Source organism: Euphorbia lathyris, chromosome 4 (genome assembly GCF_963576675.1).
Source record: "Euphorbia lathyris chromosome 4, ddEupLath1.1, whole genome shotgun sequence".
NCBI lineage: Eukaryota > Viridiplantae > Streptophyta > Magnoliopsida > Malpighiales > Euphorbiaceae > Euphorbia > Euphorbia lathyris.
Window position 1 is genome coordinate 3,036,543 of NC_088913.1, and position 14,691 is coordinate 3,051,233.

Sequence of the window (14,691 nt, forward strand, 5' to 3'; positions counted from 1 at the left end):
TCATCTAATTGGTATTAATAGGTATAACTAATCCTCAGACTCAAAGGAATGTTAATTGGTCATCCTGAATTACTGAATGTGAGACTTTGATCCTGTGGTCCCACGATCCTTAATAGAGATGACTCTGGGGTGTGAACTGCAAAGGTTGGGTGTCACAGGAAGTAATTTCAGGGTAGTTATACATTGGATTGAGCATTTATCACTCCCGATTAATGGGAGATACATCCAAGGATCGCTTGTGGAAGTCTTGACTCTAAACCCTTGCAAGGTGATAGCTTAAGAGTAGAAATACTGATTTCACTTAACCTATCTTTTTTAGTTGACTCGGCCAATAACAAGTAAAATGAACGTCTCGCTATATGTGACTTGACATTACCCATAGTCATAAGATTCAGTTCAAGGATGTAGTTGATAAAGGATCGTATTATACCGTAACTAATACGGAAGGGTTAACGACAGAATCAGCCTGTCTTCTTAACGGACTCTGGGGGAATGATTACGGACTTGCCAATAACATACTCTGTACATCATTCCGTTATGCAAGGGATTAAATATAATTCTTGAAGAAATTAATTTAATAGGTTGCATACGGCCAGAAGTAGTAAGGACCTAATGGATCACACATAAGACTTGGAACCAAAAGAGAGATGGATATGATTAATAGATGGAAGCCCAATTGAGCCCAGTAAGGCCCAAATACAAGGAGGGGGCCGAAATTTATATGTATTAGTAAGGAATTAATTTTATTCCAATAATCCTAATTTGATTAGGATTATGAATTAAATTAATTAAGAGATAATATAATTAGGAGTTTTAATTAGATTAATATTCTCCTATTATTATCCAATTAGGTTAATTATTATTATCCTAAATATATTAGATATATAGTGAGATAATAATTACGAATCCTTTTCCTAATTGGATTCCTATTAAGTAACCTATTCATATCTAACTAGGGTTTAGATACAAGCTAATATATATACCCCTCCCCATGTGAATTTCGACCAAGCCCTAAGCCTCCCCCCTTTGTGATTTTCGAAATTGCTTAGAGAGAGAGAGAGAGAAAAGAATTCTATGCCCCAAGTTCGTGGACAAGAATTAATTCGGCATTCCATCGATTGATTAATCTTATTCATCCCTCTTTCTCTTTGATCTTGTGTTGGTTTATTAGAGGCAATCTATTTTGGTTGCATCTCATAAGGGTTGAATTCATCTTAGCCTCACCGTATTAAACTTTGTGGTTGGAATCTCGGAAAAGAATTGTGGGCGCTTCTTTAACAACGGTAGATTGTTCATCGAAAGGTATTCCTTCTTATCCCTCTTTATATGAAATAACGATTAACGGATCCTATGGTTAAAAGGAAGTATGCTAAAATTTTTATATTTCCGCTGCTATACCTTAGCCTTAATTTCCTTCAGGTTCGATATCTTTTATTACTACAAGCGTATACCGTGCACTTGCTGAAATCGCTCAACAAGTTTTTGGCGCCGTTATCGGGGAACGCCAAAATTTTTGACAAAAATTTAGATTTTTCATATTTTATTTCGAATCTAGGTTTATTTATACTTATTCAAAATTTTATATTTTATTTATTTTAAGTTACTAACATATTTATTAGTCAAATTCTGTTTTGAAGGTAGTTTCGGTTCGTGCGAAATTTCAAGTTCATGCGCAGTTCTCGAAGTTCAGGCATTCCACCAAAACCGCCAGACCCAGAAATTGAAAAGACCCTTAAAAAGAACAAGAAAAACAAAAATAAAAACAAAAATAAGACTCCAATAAAAACTAGAATTACTGAGCCAGAAATTATGGCTACGCTTATGGATTACGCTAGGCCAGGAGTGGCCGGTGTAACAAACAGCATAGTTAGACCCCAAATTAATACAAATCAATTTGAGATTAAGCCAACATTGCTTAATATGTTACAAAATAACGTAACATTTTACGGGTTACCTAACGAAAATCCTAACACCCATTTGACAAATTTCTTAGAAATTTGTGACACTTTTAAAATAACAGATATGATTGCGGAAGCAATCAAACTTCGCCTTTTTCCTTTTACTTTGAAGGATCAAGCCAAAGAGTGGTTGACTTCTATGCCAGCCGCAACATTTGAAACTTGGGAGCAATTAGCCCAAGCATTTTTATCAAAATTTTTTCCTTTAGCAAAAACCGCAAGAGTCATTAAAGAGTTAACATCTTTTTCTCAAAATGATAATGAAACTCTTTATGAGGCTTGGGAACGTTTTAAAGAACTTCAACGTTTATGCCCACACCACCAATTGCCCGCTGAACTTTTAATGCAAGCATTTTATAATGGATTAAATCCTACAACTAGAGGTTCATTGGATGCTATGTCTGGAGGGTTATTCATGAAGAAAACATCGGCCCAAGCAAGAGAACTTTTGGAGGAAATGGCAATCAACAGCAGTATGTGGCCCGCGGAGCGTGGACACGTGCCAATGGCGAAACCATCATCCTCAACTACGTCATCAGTTAAAGGTATAGTGAATCTTGATCCAGTTGTGATGTTGCAAGCCCAATTTTCTACCTTATCGCACAAAATTGATAGGTTTATGGCACCGTGTGATCCTAATGGTAAGCCAATCCAAACAGATGTGGATTATGAAGGTATGAGCGAAATTGAACAGGTAAATTTTGTCCAAGGACAAAACCAAACTAATAACCCTTATTCCAATACATATAATCCTGGATGGAGAAATCATCCTAACTTTAATTGGAGAGATAATAATAATAATGCTAATGCTAATCAAAATCGTACAACCAATTATCAAAATCAATCAAGAGATACGATTAGCACTTTATCTTCTAAAATCGACAAATTTATTAATGCTATGAGCAGAAAAATAAGTAATCACGACGATGGTTTTAAACGGATCGAGAATAAATTCGATCAGCTTATTAAAAACCAATCATCTAGCATCCATAATTTGGAGGTTCAAATTGGACAACTCGCTAAATCAATTACATCCTGCAAAGAGTAAAGTCTTCCCAACCATACGAAAGAAAATACAAAAGAGCATGTTAAGGCTATCACTCTTCGTTCAAGGAAAAATTACTTAGGTCCGGAAATGCCCGGAAATTCAACTTTACCAGGAACTGATTTACCAAAATCCAAAGAAGATACATTAAACCAAAAAGATGCACAAATTGACCAGAGTACAAAAACTTTTGTACCCAAACCACCTTTTCCACACAAAGTCCGCAATAAGGACTATGACAAACAACTTTTAACATTTTTAGACAAACTTAAAAATTTGCATATTAATTTGACGTTTATGGATGCGATTACGCAAATTCCCAATTATGGTAAATTCCTAAAAGATTTAATTTCAAAGAAAATCAGTTGGGAAGGAATTTCATCCATTTCACTAACCGAAGATTGCAGTTCAATTGTGTCGAGTAATTTTCCCACTAAACTCAAAGATCCCGGATGTTTTACCATTCCGTGTAAATTGGGAGATATTGAATTCCCAAGTTGTCTTTGTGATTTAGGAGCAAGTATAAACTTGATGTCGTTATCTATTTTTAATAAGTTAGGCTTAGAAGAAGATATCAAACGTACCAACATGGTTTTGCAATTAGTAGATCAAACCACTAAAAGACCATATGGTATTATTGAGGATGTTTTAGTTAAAGTTGACAAATTTATTTTCCTACCGATTTCGTTATATTAGATTTTGCATATGACGTTAATTGTCCGCTAATCTTTGGTAGACCGTTCATGAACACGGGACGTGCTCTAGTTGATGTGTCGGAAGGGAAAGTAGTTTTAAGAATAGGAGATGATAAGATCGAGTTTGATATGAACCAAGCAATGAAATATCCTATGGAGGATTTCGCTTGTATGAAACTTGATTTAGTTGAAGAATGTGTAAATGACATTGTTCAAAAAGAGGAAATAATAGAACCTATAATGAGTGAGGAATTAGAAGATAAGGACCCAGAACCTTTGATTCGAGAAGATGGACCAGTTCCGCCTTCAATTATAGTTCCACCTAAATTAGAACTTAAAGAATTACCTAGTCATTTGAGGTACGCTTTCTTAGGCGAAGGCGATTCTCTACCTATAATTATCTCTAACAAATTAACACAGGTTCAAGAAGAGAAGTTGAAAGAAGTTGTTAGAAATAGGATAGGAAGTATGGGTTGGCAAATTTCAGACTTAAAAGGTATTAATCCTAGCATTGTAATGCACAGAATTCACTTAGAAGAAGATAAGCCGCCTAAAGCGGATAGACAAAGACGCCTCAATCCGAATATGAAAGAAGTAGTCAAAAATGAGATTACTAAACTTCTAGACAATGGAATCATTTATCCTATTTCGGATAATGAATGGGTTAGTCCAATCCATTGTGTACCTAAAAAGGGAGGCATAACAGTTGTAAGGAATGACGAAGGAGAATTAATACCTACACGAACCACCATCGGTTGGAGGGTTTGTATAGACTATAGGAACCTAAACAAAGCAACTAGGAAAGACCATTTTCCTCTACCTTTCATTGATCAAATGATCGAAAGGATAGCTGGTCATGCTTTCTATTGTCTTCTAGACGGTTACTCCGGATTCTTTAAAATATATATTTACCCGGATGACCAAGATAAAACAACCTTCACATGTCCTTACGGAACATTTGCATATAGGAGGATGCCCTTTGGTCTATGTAATGTACCTGCAACATTTCAACGTTGTATGACTGTAATTTTTAATGATTTCATTGAAGATATCATGGAAGTTTTTATGGATGATTTTTCCGTTTATGGAGATTCTTTCGATTCATGCCTACAAAACTTGGATAAAGTTTTGTCTAGGTGTGAAGAAACAAATTTAGTATTAAACTGGGAAAAATGTCATTTCATGGTTGACGAAGGAATTGTTTTAGGTCACAAAATATCTGAAAAATGATTAGAAGTGGATAGAGCAAAAACTTCAGTAATAGAAAAATTACCCCCTCCAACTACTGTTAAGGGAGTAAGGTCATTTTTAGGACATGCCGGTTTTTACAGAAGATTTATTAAGAATTTCTCTGTAATTTCAAACCGCTTACTAATTTACTCATGAAAGATTCAACCTTAGATTTTAATGAAGATTGCGTTAAAGCTTTCGAAACATTTAAAACAGCTCTAGTCAGTGCACCTATTATTGATAAACCCGATTGGGATTTACCTTTTGAAATTATGTGTGATGCAAGTGACTTAGCTGTTGGATGTGTTTTAGGTCAAAGGAAGGATAAGAAACTTCATGTCATTTATTATGCAAGTCACACATTGTCCGGTGCACAATTAAACTGCACCACAACCGAAAAATAAATGTTAGCTGTAGTTTTTGCATGTGATAAGTTTAGGTCATACTTGTTAGGTTCGAAAGTTATTATTTATACTGATCATGCAGCTTTAAGGTATTTATTTGCTAAGAAAGATGCAAAACCACCTCTAATTAGACGGGTTTTATTGTTACAAGAATTTGATATAGAAATTAAAGACAAAAAGGGAGTCGAAAACCTTATCGCCGATCATCTATCAAGACTAGAAGATGAAAACGGTCCTATAGGTGAAACTATCGGTATACGAGATGATTTCCCTGATGAATATCTCTATCAAATAAAAAGTGTCATGTCACCATGGTATGCGGATATTGTAAATTATCTTGCCGCCAACATTGCTCCGGAAGGATTAACTTTCCAACAAAAGAAGAAATTCTTCTTTGACATTAAACAGTATTTTTGGGAAGATCCTTTTTTGTTTAGAACTTATGGTGACGGGATAATTAGGAGATGCGTTAGTGAAAATGAATATGAGTCTATAATGTCTGAATGCCATTCTAGCTCTTATGGAGGACATAATGGGGTTAGTAAGACAGTAGCTAGAATATTTGAATGTGGTTTCTTTTGGCCTACATTGTTTAAAGATGTCCGTTCATTTATTACTCGTTGTGTCAAATGCCAAAGAACGGGAAATTTAGGTAGAAAAGATGAGATGCCCCTCACAAACATATTAGAAGTTGACGTACTCGACATGTGGGGAATAGATTTCATGGGACCTTTTCCTCCTTCTAATGGTAAAACTTACATATTAGTCGCCGTAGATTATGTTTCAAAGTGGGTTGAAGCAATTGCAACCCCGACAAACGATTCTAAAGTTGTTGTTGGTTTTCTTGACAATATATTTTGTAGATTTGGTTGTCCTAGAGTCATCGTTAGTGATGGCGGTACCCATTTTATAAACCGAAGTTTTGATATACTTATGAAAAAATATGGAGTACGCCACCGCGTGTCAACGCCTTACCATCCTCAGTCAAATGGTCAGACAGAGATATCAAATAGAGAACTCAAATGGATTCTAGAGAAAACAGTTTCATCTTCAAGAAAAGATTGGTCTTATAAACTAAACAATGTGTTATGGGCATACCGTACTGCATTTAAAACACCAATAGGAATGACGCCATACCGATTAGTGTATGGGAAGGCGTGTCATTTGCCAGTCGAATTAGAACACAAAGCCTATTGGGCTATTTGGAAACTTAACTTCGATTTGCAACAAGCATGTAAGAAACGTTTGCTCGACTTAAATGAGTTAGACGAATTACGTCATTTATCTTACGAAAATGCGAAGATATATAAAGAAAAAGTGAAAAAATGGCACGACGCCAAGATTAAAGTCAAAAGCTTTAAAATAGGGGACAAGGTGCTGTTATTTAATTGACGACTCTGTTTATTTCCAGGGAAACTTAAGTCCAGATGGACAGGACCATATCTGGTCCTCAATGTATTTGATTATGGCTCCTTAGAGCTTAAAGGACCTGACGGAGTTCGTTTTAAAGTTAACGGTAATAGATGTAAAATCTATTACGAAAATATTTCCAAGGAAAAAATTACGGTTGTAACGCATTTTTCAGACAATTAAGTTCATTTAGATTTAATATATTTTATTTATTTTAATTTCGCTTTGTTAGTTTTAATATGTTTTAATGATTTTTAATTTAGTTAAATTTTACATATGCCAATTTTATGATTTTTAATTATTAAATAGACTTTATATTAAAATTTAGATGCATAAAAATATGTTTAAGTCATGCTTTTATTTTATTTTATTTTTAGGTTTTTAGTAAGAATTTGAAGATTTAGGCAATTCTCTGCCGAGAATTTGGAATTCTCGGTCGAGAATTCTCCTTTTTAAAATTGTCCAAATAGGTAAGGTTTTTTCTGAACTTACCGAGAATATTTAATTCTCGACCGAGAATCGGCAAATAGGTTTCGACGCCTGATTTCCGCAAGGAAATCAGCGTGTCGCGAACGCGACACGCGCTATTTTTGCACCATCAGACCTGAATCATCTTCAACCTGTAGACAAACCCTTTCATAAACGAAAAATTAAGTTTCTTCAATTCAGAAAGGTATAATTTTATGCCTTTTCGCATCAAAACAACACCTCATTTCATCCTAAAATCTTATAAATAAGTCCTAGAGGATCAAAGTTCTGTTACATTCTTTTCATCTCTGTCAGAACAAATTTCTGATTTTCTCAAACCTCCATTTAATAAACTAAGTTCCAGACAACTTTGTTTCTTTGATTCCTCCCAAACACCATGACTACTAAACACAAAACCTCTAAGAAAAATGATGCTTCAAGCACTACTTGTCCCGACTTATCCAAACGATACGGTGCACCCTTTCCTATTTTCAATCATGATGAAGGAAGGCGTTACTGGAGGCTTCATTACAAATTCTTCGTCGGAATGTTGTATATGGATGACTTCTTGAATGATCAACTCGGTATAAGCGATGACATGAGTCGCTATTTGGAACGCTTAGGGTGGACAAAATTCGCCAACATGCGATTTCCAATCATTGGCGATTGGATTCTGGAATTTTTCTGTACCGTTCGTTTTGTTAACAAACGACGGGTTCCGTCTTAGTTTTCATCGAGATGGCGAAATCTTTACTTTTGGCTATTCAGAGTTGCATGCCTGGTTTGGTTTTCCCCCGAGGGATACAATCAAACGTCATCCTGGCAAAGACATGACATCCACTGATATTTGGAGAATGCTCACTGGATTCTGGCGATTCAATCCTAAACTCGCCTACAATCAGTCTTTTCACTCCAATTCAATGTTGTATTTACACAAGTTCTTGTGTCACAGTCTGTTCGGGCGCACTTTCAACAGTATAGTCCGAGACACTGACTTGTATGTCCTTGGCGATATATTCTAAGGAAATACCGTTGATACTTCAAAAATTATGATGGAAGGTCTTGTTGCCGCATCTCGATCCAAGGATAAAAAGATTGGATTCGGGAATATAATATGCGGAATAATTCTCGGTACCAAGGGGACTATCAATATTCCTTGGAGCGAGGATGAGAGTTTTCCGACTCTCGATTATGAGTTTCTCGAGTACGAAGGTCTTGTGAAACGTGTATTTCGAGCAGGCCATCATTTTCTTTCTGCACCAGAACGTCAGACTTTCGTGCAGTTGCAAATTGATCGTATTAGGGCTAGAGAAATCCCGCTTGATAGGGATGAATAAATAGAATAGTTTAGGTTTTTCAATTTTATTTTGTACATATTTCCTTACTTTGTTGTTATTCAATTCTTTATTTTTATGTTTTGTACATATGTGTTAATTTAATAAATCAAATTTTCTATTCATCTTAGTTCATTTATTGCTTTTCTAATATATATTTGTTTCATTTTCTCATGGATAAATCTATACTAAGTCCATTAAATGTTGACGAATTCTAATTATTCTTGGTTAAATGATGATAATCACAAATGCTTAGAATAAACTAGTATGGTTTCTTAATCAACACATAATCCCACTTCATAAACTTAATTCATTGTGTTCAAGACATTAATCTTTCATTCAATTGATTAAATACATGCATTTAATATGTATTAATATGAACTTAATATGCACTTACTATGATTCTTTTAACTTGTATGCATAAATGTGCATTAATGTTTCATTAACTCTTAATGTGCCATTTATTTTCTCTTTACTATTTCCAATTAATAAGGATAAACCTTTGGTTTTCCTTGAATTTAATGCTATTTATTTTAGTTCTTAAGTGCAGGTACAGTTTATATTAAGTTCAGGACACAATTAATCAATTAAATTGCACCAACCAAGTCAAAATACACATAATCAGCCACATTTGACCGATTCTCGACCGAGAATTTAAAATTCTTGGTAAGTCCAGCAGACACAGGCCGTAATCAGAGCAAAAAATTCTCTGATTTTCGCGTGCCGCGACCGCGGATCGGCATTCTCGGTCGCGACACGCGACCTGTAGGGCGAATATTTCCGGATTTTTGACACATTTTCAAGCCTATTCCTATTCCTATTCAACCTCTGCATCTCCCTATTTCACCCTATTTAAACCTACTCCTTACACAAACCTCACATCACCTCCAATTTCACCCAATCACCTACTCTAACCTCTTCCCCCATACTTTACTTTTACTCTTCCCCAATTATTCTTTACCCTCTCTTATCACTTCTCAATTCATTACCTCATTTTACAATTCTCACTTCATCTTCATCCTTTGCTTTTCTCTCTTTTCTTCACTTCTTTTTCTTCTTTGCAAACCCTAAACACCATTACCATGCCTAGACAAAAGCGTGTTGGTCAAAAGCCTCCGGTTACGGAAGCGAATCGCCTTCGTATTCGTTACGGAGCCTATTTCGATATCGAAACGGAGGAGGAAGCCGCTCGATTTCTTCACTTTTCCAATTCCAAGTGGGAGTTTGTAGATATGCACTTCCTTGACTTCGATTCGGTAAGAGCATTGGATTTCTCTACTAGAATTGATGCTTTTATTGAAACATTGGGTTGGCGAGAATTTGTCTCTATGCGTTTTCCCCGTATTCATGAATACATGGTGAGTTTTTGGTCACCTTGACCATGAACAAGAAGAAGACATCAATTTCTTTTAGGAATAATGGTGTTACTTACACCATTGATTATGGAGCTATGGGAAATATGTTTGGTTTCCCTACTACTGATTTTTATGATAAGCCTAAGGATTTTGATAATGACTCTATTTGGCAAACTCTTTCGGATCAAGAATATTTTAATTCCAAAAACACTTCAAGCAAGTTGATTAAGGACAATTGTGTGTTTTTCTTTCACAAATATTTGAGTTTTTCCTTGTTTGGTCGTGTTGAAAGCTCTAAGATTCAAGTTCGGGATTTGTTTGTTTTGGATAGTCTGTTTAAGGGTTTGAGGGTTGATAGCATCGGAATGCTATTTGGCAATTTATTTCGTGCTTCGAGGGCTCATACAATTCAAGTACCTCTTGGTAATTTTATCACGGCTATTGTTTTGGGAGCACGGGGTGAATTGGCCGATTATGACATGTCCACCTACCAAGGGTATGTTCCGATTTTGGACATTTCGGCGCTTGAGCGTGCTCACTTATTGCTTACTTTGGTTCCTCCTGTTTTTATTACATATGCTTCCCGTATTGCCCATCTTCCTGGCACTATGGGTGGAGGAGCCTCAAGTTCTCAATTTGTAGGTACCGAAGGAGGAGGCGAAGCGGAAGGCGGGGAGGATGCACCGCAAGCACAACCCCAACCCCAAGCACCTCAAGATGATGATCCGGTGGATTTAAGGCGGATTTTGAACCAAATCAATTCCAATAATCGCCAAATGAATTTAAGAATTGATGATTTGGTGGAGAATAACATGGTGATGAATGATAACCTCAATACTTTGAGGCATGAACATAGGTCTACTCGGCATCGGATGCTTTCCTTTTTCCGTCGCCGCAATGTGGAGACTTCACCAACACCTCCGGATTCCCTGCCTAATGCTTAGGTTGTCTCTTTTATTTTTCTTATTATCTTGTTAAGTATGGTACAATATTTTTATTTATTATGTTTCGTACAATTTTTAATTTTATGTTGAATTTTTTTCTTTGCTATATTTTTATTTTTTATTTCGTATGCTTTATTTCATGCTTATTTTTCATGTTATCTCACTATTTACACCAATGAGGACATGGTCCAATTTAAGTGTGGGAGGAGATATACATATATCATTTTAATCTTTAGTACGAATAATAAATGCAATGAATACTTTTTATGCAACAAATAATTTTTAAATAATCTTTTTCCTATGCAACATATATTGCAACAAAAATATTTTAACTTATGATTATTTTTAGGTTATCATTATCAATAGAAATACTATTTCTAATACGGGTATTATTTTTCAAAATTTTTCATAAATCTCCGATACAATTTTAAGTAAATTGTCTCGAGTGAATGTATTTAAGTAAAAAATTCTTTATTTTCAATCTCTATTTTTCATGATACAATAAATCTTATTTTAAATTTTCAATTAGGTTTATAGGCATTAAATTGAACTAACAATTTTTAGCTCGGTTTGATTTTGTCTTACATTAACACCAATTGAAGTTTTTAAGGAAACTTTAGCCATAATACATGTTGAATTTTAAGTCAATATAGGATGAATGTGCTACCTTTCTTTTTCCCAATTTACAATTTAAATTTTATATTTCAAATTAATTAATCAATTAGTTGAATTCTTAACTTTTGACCACGATTGAGACCAACCTTATCACAATCGAGGTATGAAAGGGAAGAAAATTAAGTATCGTTTACTTTTGGCCACGATTGTGACCACCCTTATCACAATCGAGGTATGGAAGGAACGTCAAAAAAAAAGAAGAAAAAAATAAGCGTGTTTAAGTTTAAAGTAACGATTGCGTCCACCCATGGCATGGTCGGTACCTCTTAAGCGAACAGAAAGCAATAAAATACGTATAAGGTTACGATCAAGACTACCCTTATCTCGGGCGTAACCAAGTAAATAAATTAGTCCTAAGTACTTATTCATTTTATATATTTCATATATTAGTTTAGGTTTTGGAAAGGAAATTTTGTGCTTTGAAATACCTTGAGACGAAAGACTCAATAACATGCGTGCTTTTATCGTCCCGAATACTTCAATTCAAAATTGAAAATACAAGACGAATGACATATCGCCTTTATACTAGTTAGTTTGATATTTTGCGTATAAATTTGCCATGTGAAGTAAGTCTTTTCGGCTTAACTAATTTAAAAGGTAATACAAAGATATATGTTTTATTTTCATAAAGAGATTAGTTAAAGAATAAATTCAGTGAAATTTTGCTCGGGACTAGCAAAAGATTAAGTGTGGAGATTTGTTAAGCCCAAAATATACCTAATATATCATCAATAATTACACCAATATTGCTACGAATTTGTGCTATTTATAACTATTTAGAATGCTTTTACTCTCGAATATGTTTCTTTCTTATAAGGTACATAAATATTTGGTAAAATCCAAATAGGAACGAAAAGAGCTTAAAAACAGAATAAAAACCCTACAAAAGGAGTAAAAAACAACGAAGATCAATTACACCTAAACGAGGACAAAGACGAAGTCAGAAACAGAAGAAAATGTCACATTCTCGGTTGAGGAAACAAGATTCTCGGTAGAGAATTTACAAAAGCCGCGACCGAGAATCTCAAATTCTCGGTCGCGACACGCGTTTTTCAGCAGCTCCTTCCCTTCGTTTGAAGACCAAATAAATGCTCCCCCATTCTCGGCCGAGAATTAAATATTCTCGGTAAGTGCAGAAATTCCTCCAAGTGCAATGAACACATGTTTAATTCAAAGAAACACGTTCGTTCGGGTGGATAAAGACGTCCCTTCACAGAGGATACGATCCTTCACAACGGACACGACACTTCAACCATGACTCTTCAACATCTATAAATAAAGAGTTGATGGAGAGTTGGAAAAATATAGAAGAAAGAGATTAGTATAGAATTTATGCAGAAATTCCGAGTCAAGTGATTCAGAATTTAGATTTCATTTCTGTAAAAAGCAATATGATGTACACACACTGTTTATTCAATAATAACAAACACAGTAGCGTTTAGATTTGTTCATATTAGTTTACATTTTGGTAGAGGCCGACCGTATCCCTATTACGAAGTTACAGCGAGAAGATTGAGTAGAGGATCCGCCCTGAGTCTGACAAACTCTAACGAAACCCAAGGAAAGGATTGACAACCCGTTCACTTGCACGCCGTTCGAATGTTTTCATGCTCCTTGTGCTCTGTAAACTTGTATCAAATTTATGTTTCATCTAATAAAGTCTGTTCTATTCGATAGATTTTTATGCAGCACTTTGGTAAAGGATCCGAAGTGGATGCTGGTGTTTTCATTAAAACGTAGTTAAAATTCAAAATCTTTACAAGGAAACTTTGTTGAACAACTTAACAAATTAATATCATCAGTAGAGTATTAATTTGATTAAGGTAGCGATCTTACCCGGCCGTAGGAAGATTGACTATAGTTCAAAGCCATAAAATTAGAGGTTCCGTCATTTATTTCATTGTTATAATTTATACAAAGTTTAAGTTGTTTTCTTTGCTTAATGCAAACGAATACATTTGTTTACTTTTCTAAAAGAACTAAATGTTCCTGTCTTGCAAATTCATCCCTAAATCCGAAATATTTTCTAACATTTGTTATACTCTAATCTAATTCTTATTCTAGAAATTTCAAAACCAAATCCAATTCAACGATTTTACATATTAAAAACCTTAAAAGTAAATCTAACTAATTTAAAATAAGTTTTTGTTAAAAAGCGTTCCCTGTGGGATCGATATCTTTTATTACTACAAGCGTATACCGTGCACTTGCGGAAATCGCTCAACAATCCACCCGAAGGGATAAAACCCATTGGGTGCAGGTGGATCTTCAAAAGGAAGACTAACATGGATGGAAAGGTTAGCACCTACAAAGCTAGGTTAGTAGCGAAAGGATATCGTCAGAAACAAGGAATTGATTATGACGAAACTTTCTCTCCTGTGGCTACGTCCAAATCAATCAGAATAATGCTTGCTATTGGTGCTCACTACGATTACGAGATTTGGCAAATGGATGTGAAAACAACTTTCCTAAATGGAAACCTGCTTGACGATGTATATATGATGTAGCCTGAAGGTTTCATATCAAAGGATGCAAACAAGGTTTGCAAACTACAGAGATCCATTTATGGACTCAAACAAGCATCTAGAAGCTGGAACAAGCGTTTTGACGAAACCATAAAACAATTTGGTTTCGAACAAAATTGCGAAGAAGCTTGCATTTATAAGAAAGCAAGTGGGAGCTCAATTGCATTTCTAATATTATATGTGGACGATATATTATTAATGGGAAATGATATAGCTCTGCTACAGTTGGTGAAAGTATGGTTATCAGGTAACTTCTCCATGAAAGACCTTGGTGAAGCAGCTTATATACTTGGTATAAAGATCTACAGAGATAGATCAAGAAGACTGCTTGGTCTTTCACAGGCTACATATATTGAAAAGGTACTAAAGCGGTTTAGCATGCTTGAATCAAAACGAGGTAACTTACCCATGGTACATGGAGTAAAGTTAAGCAATCATCAATGTCCTAAAACCGAAGATGATAAGAAACGCATGGCTGTAATCCCGTACGCCAGCGCAATCGGTTCGATTATGTATGCTATGCTATGCACTAGACCTGACGTAGCGTTCACATTAAGTATAATGAGTCGTTATCAAGGTAATCCAGGAGACGAGCATTGGAATGCCGTCAAGAACATTCTTAAGTACTTGAGAAGGACTAAAGACATG

At 35.1% G+C, this 14,691-nt stretch overlaps 1 non-coding gene across 1 annotated transcript; it reads right to left on the minus strand.

Annotated features, from left to right (window-relative positions):
* Positions 1-2,178: 2,178 nt before the first annotated feature.
* On the minus strand, positions 2,179-2,285 carry LOC136228137 (small nucleolar RNA R71). Its single transcript, XR_010688471.1, has one exon. It is a non-coding gene; the product is annotated as a small nucleolar RNA R71 (small nucleolar RNA).
* Positions 2,286-14,691: the final 12,406 nt, after the last annotated feature.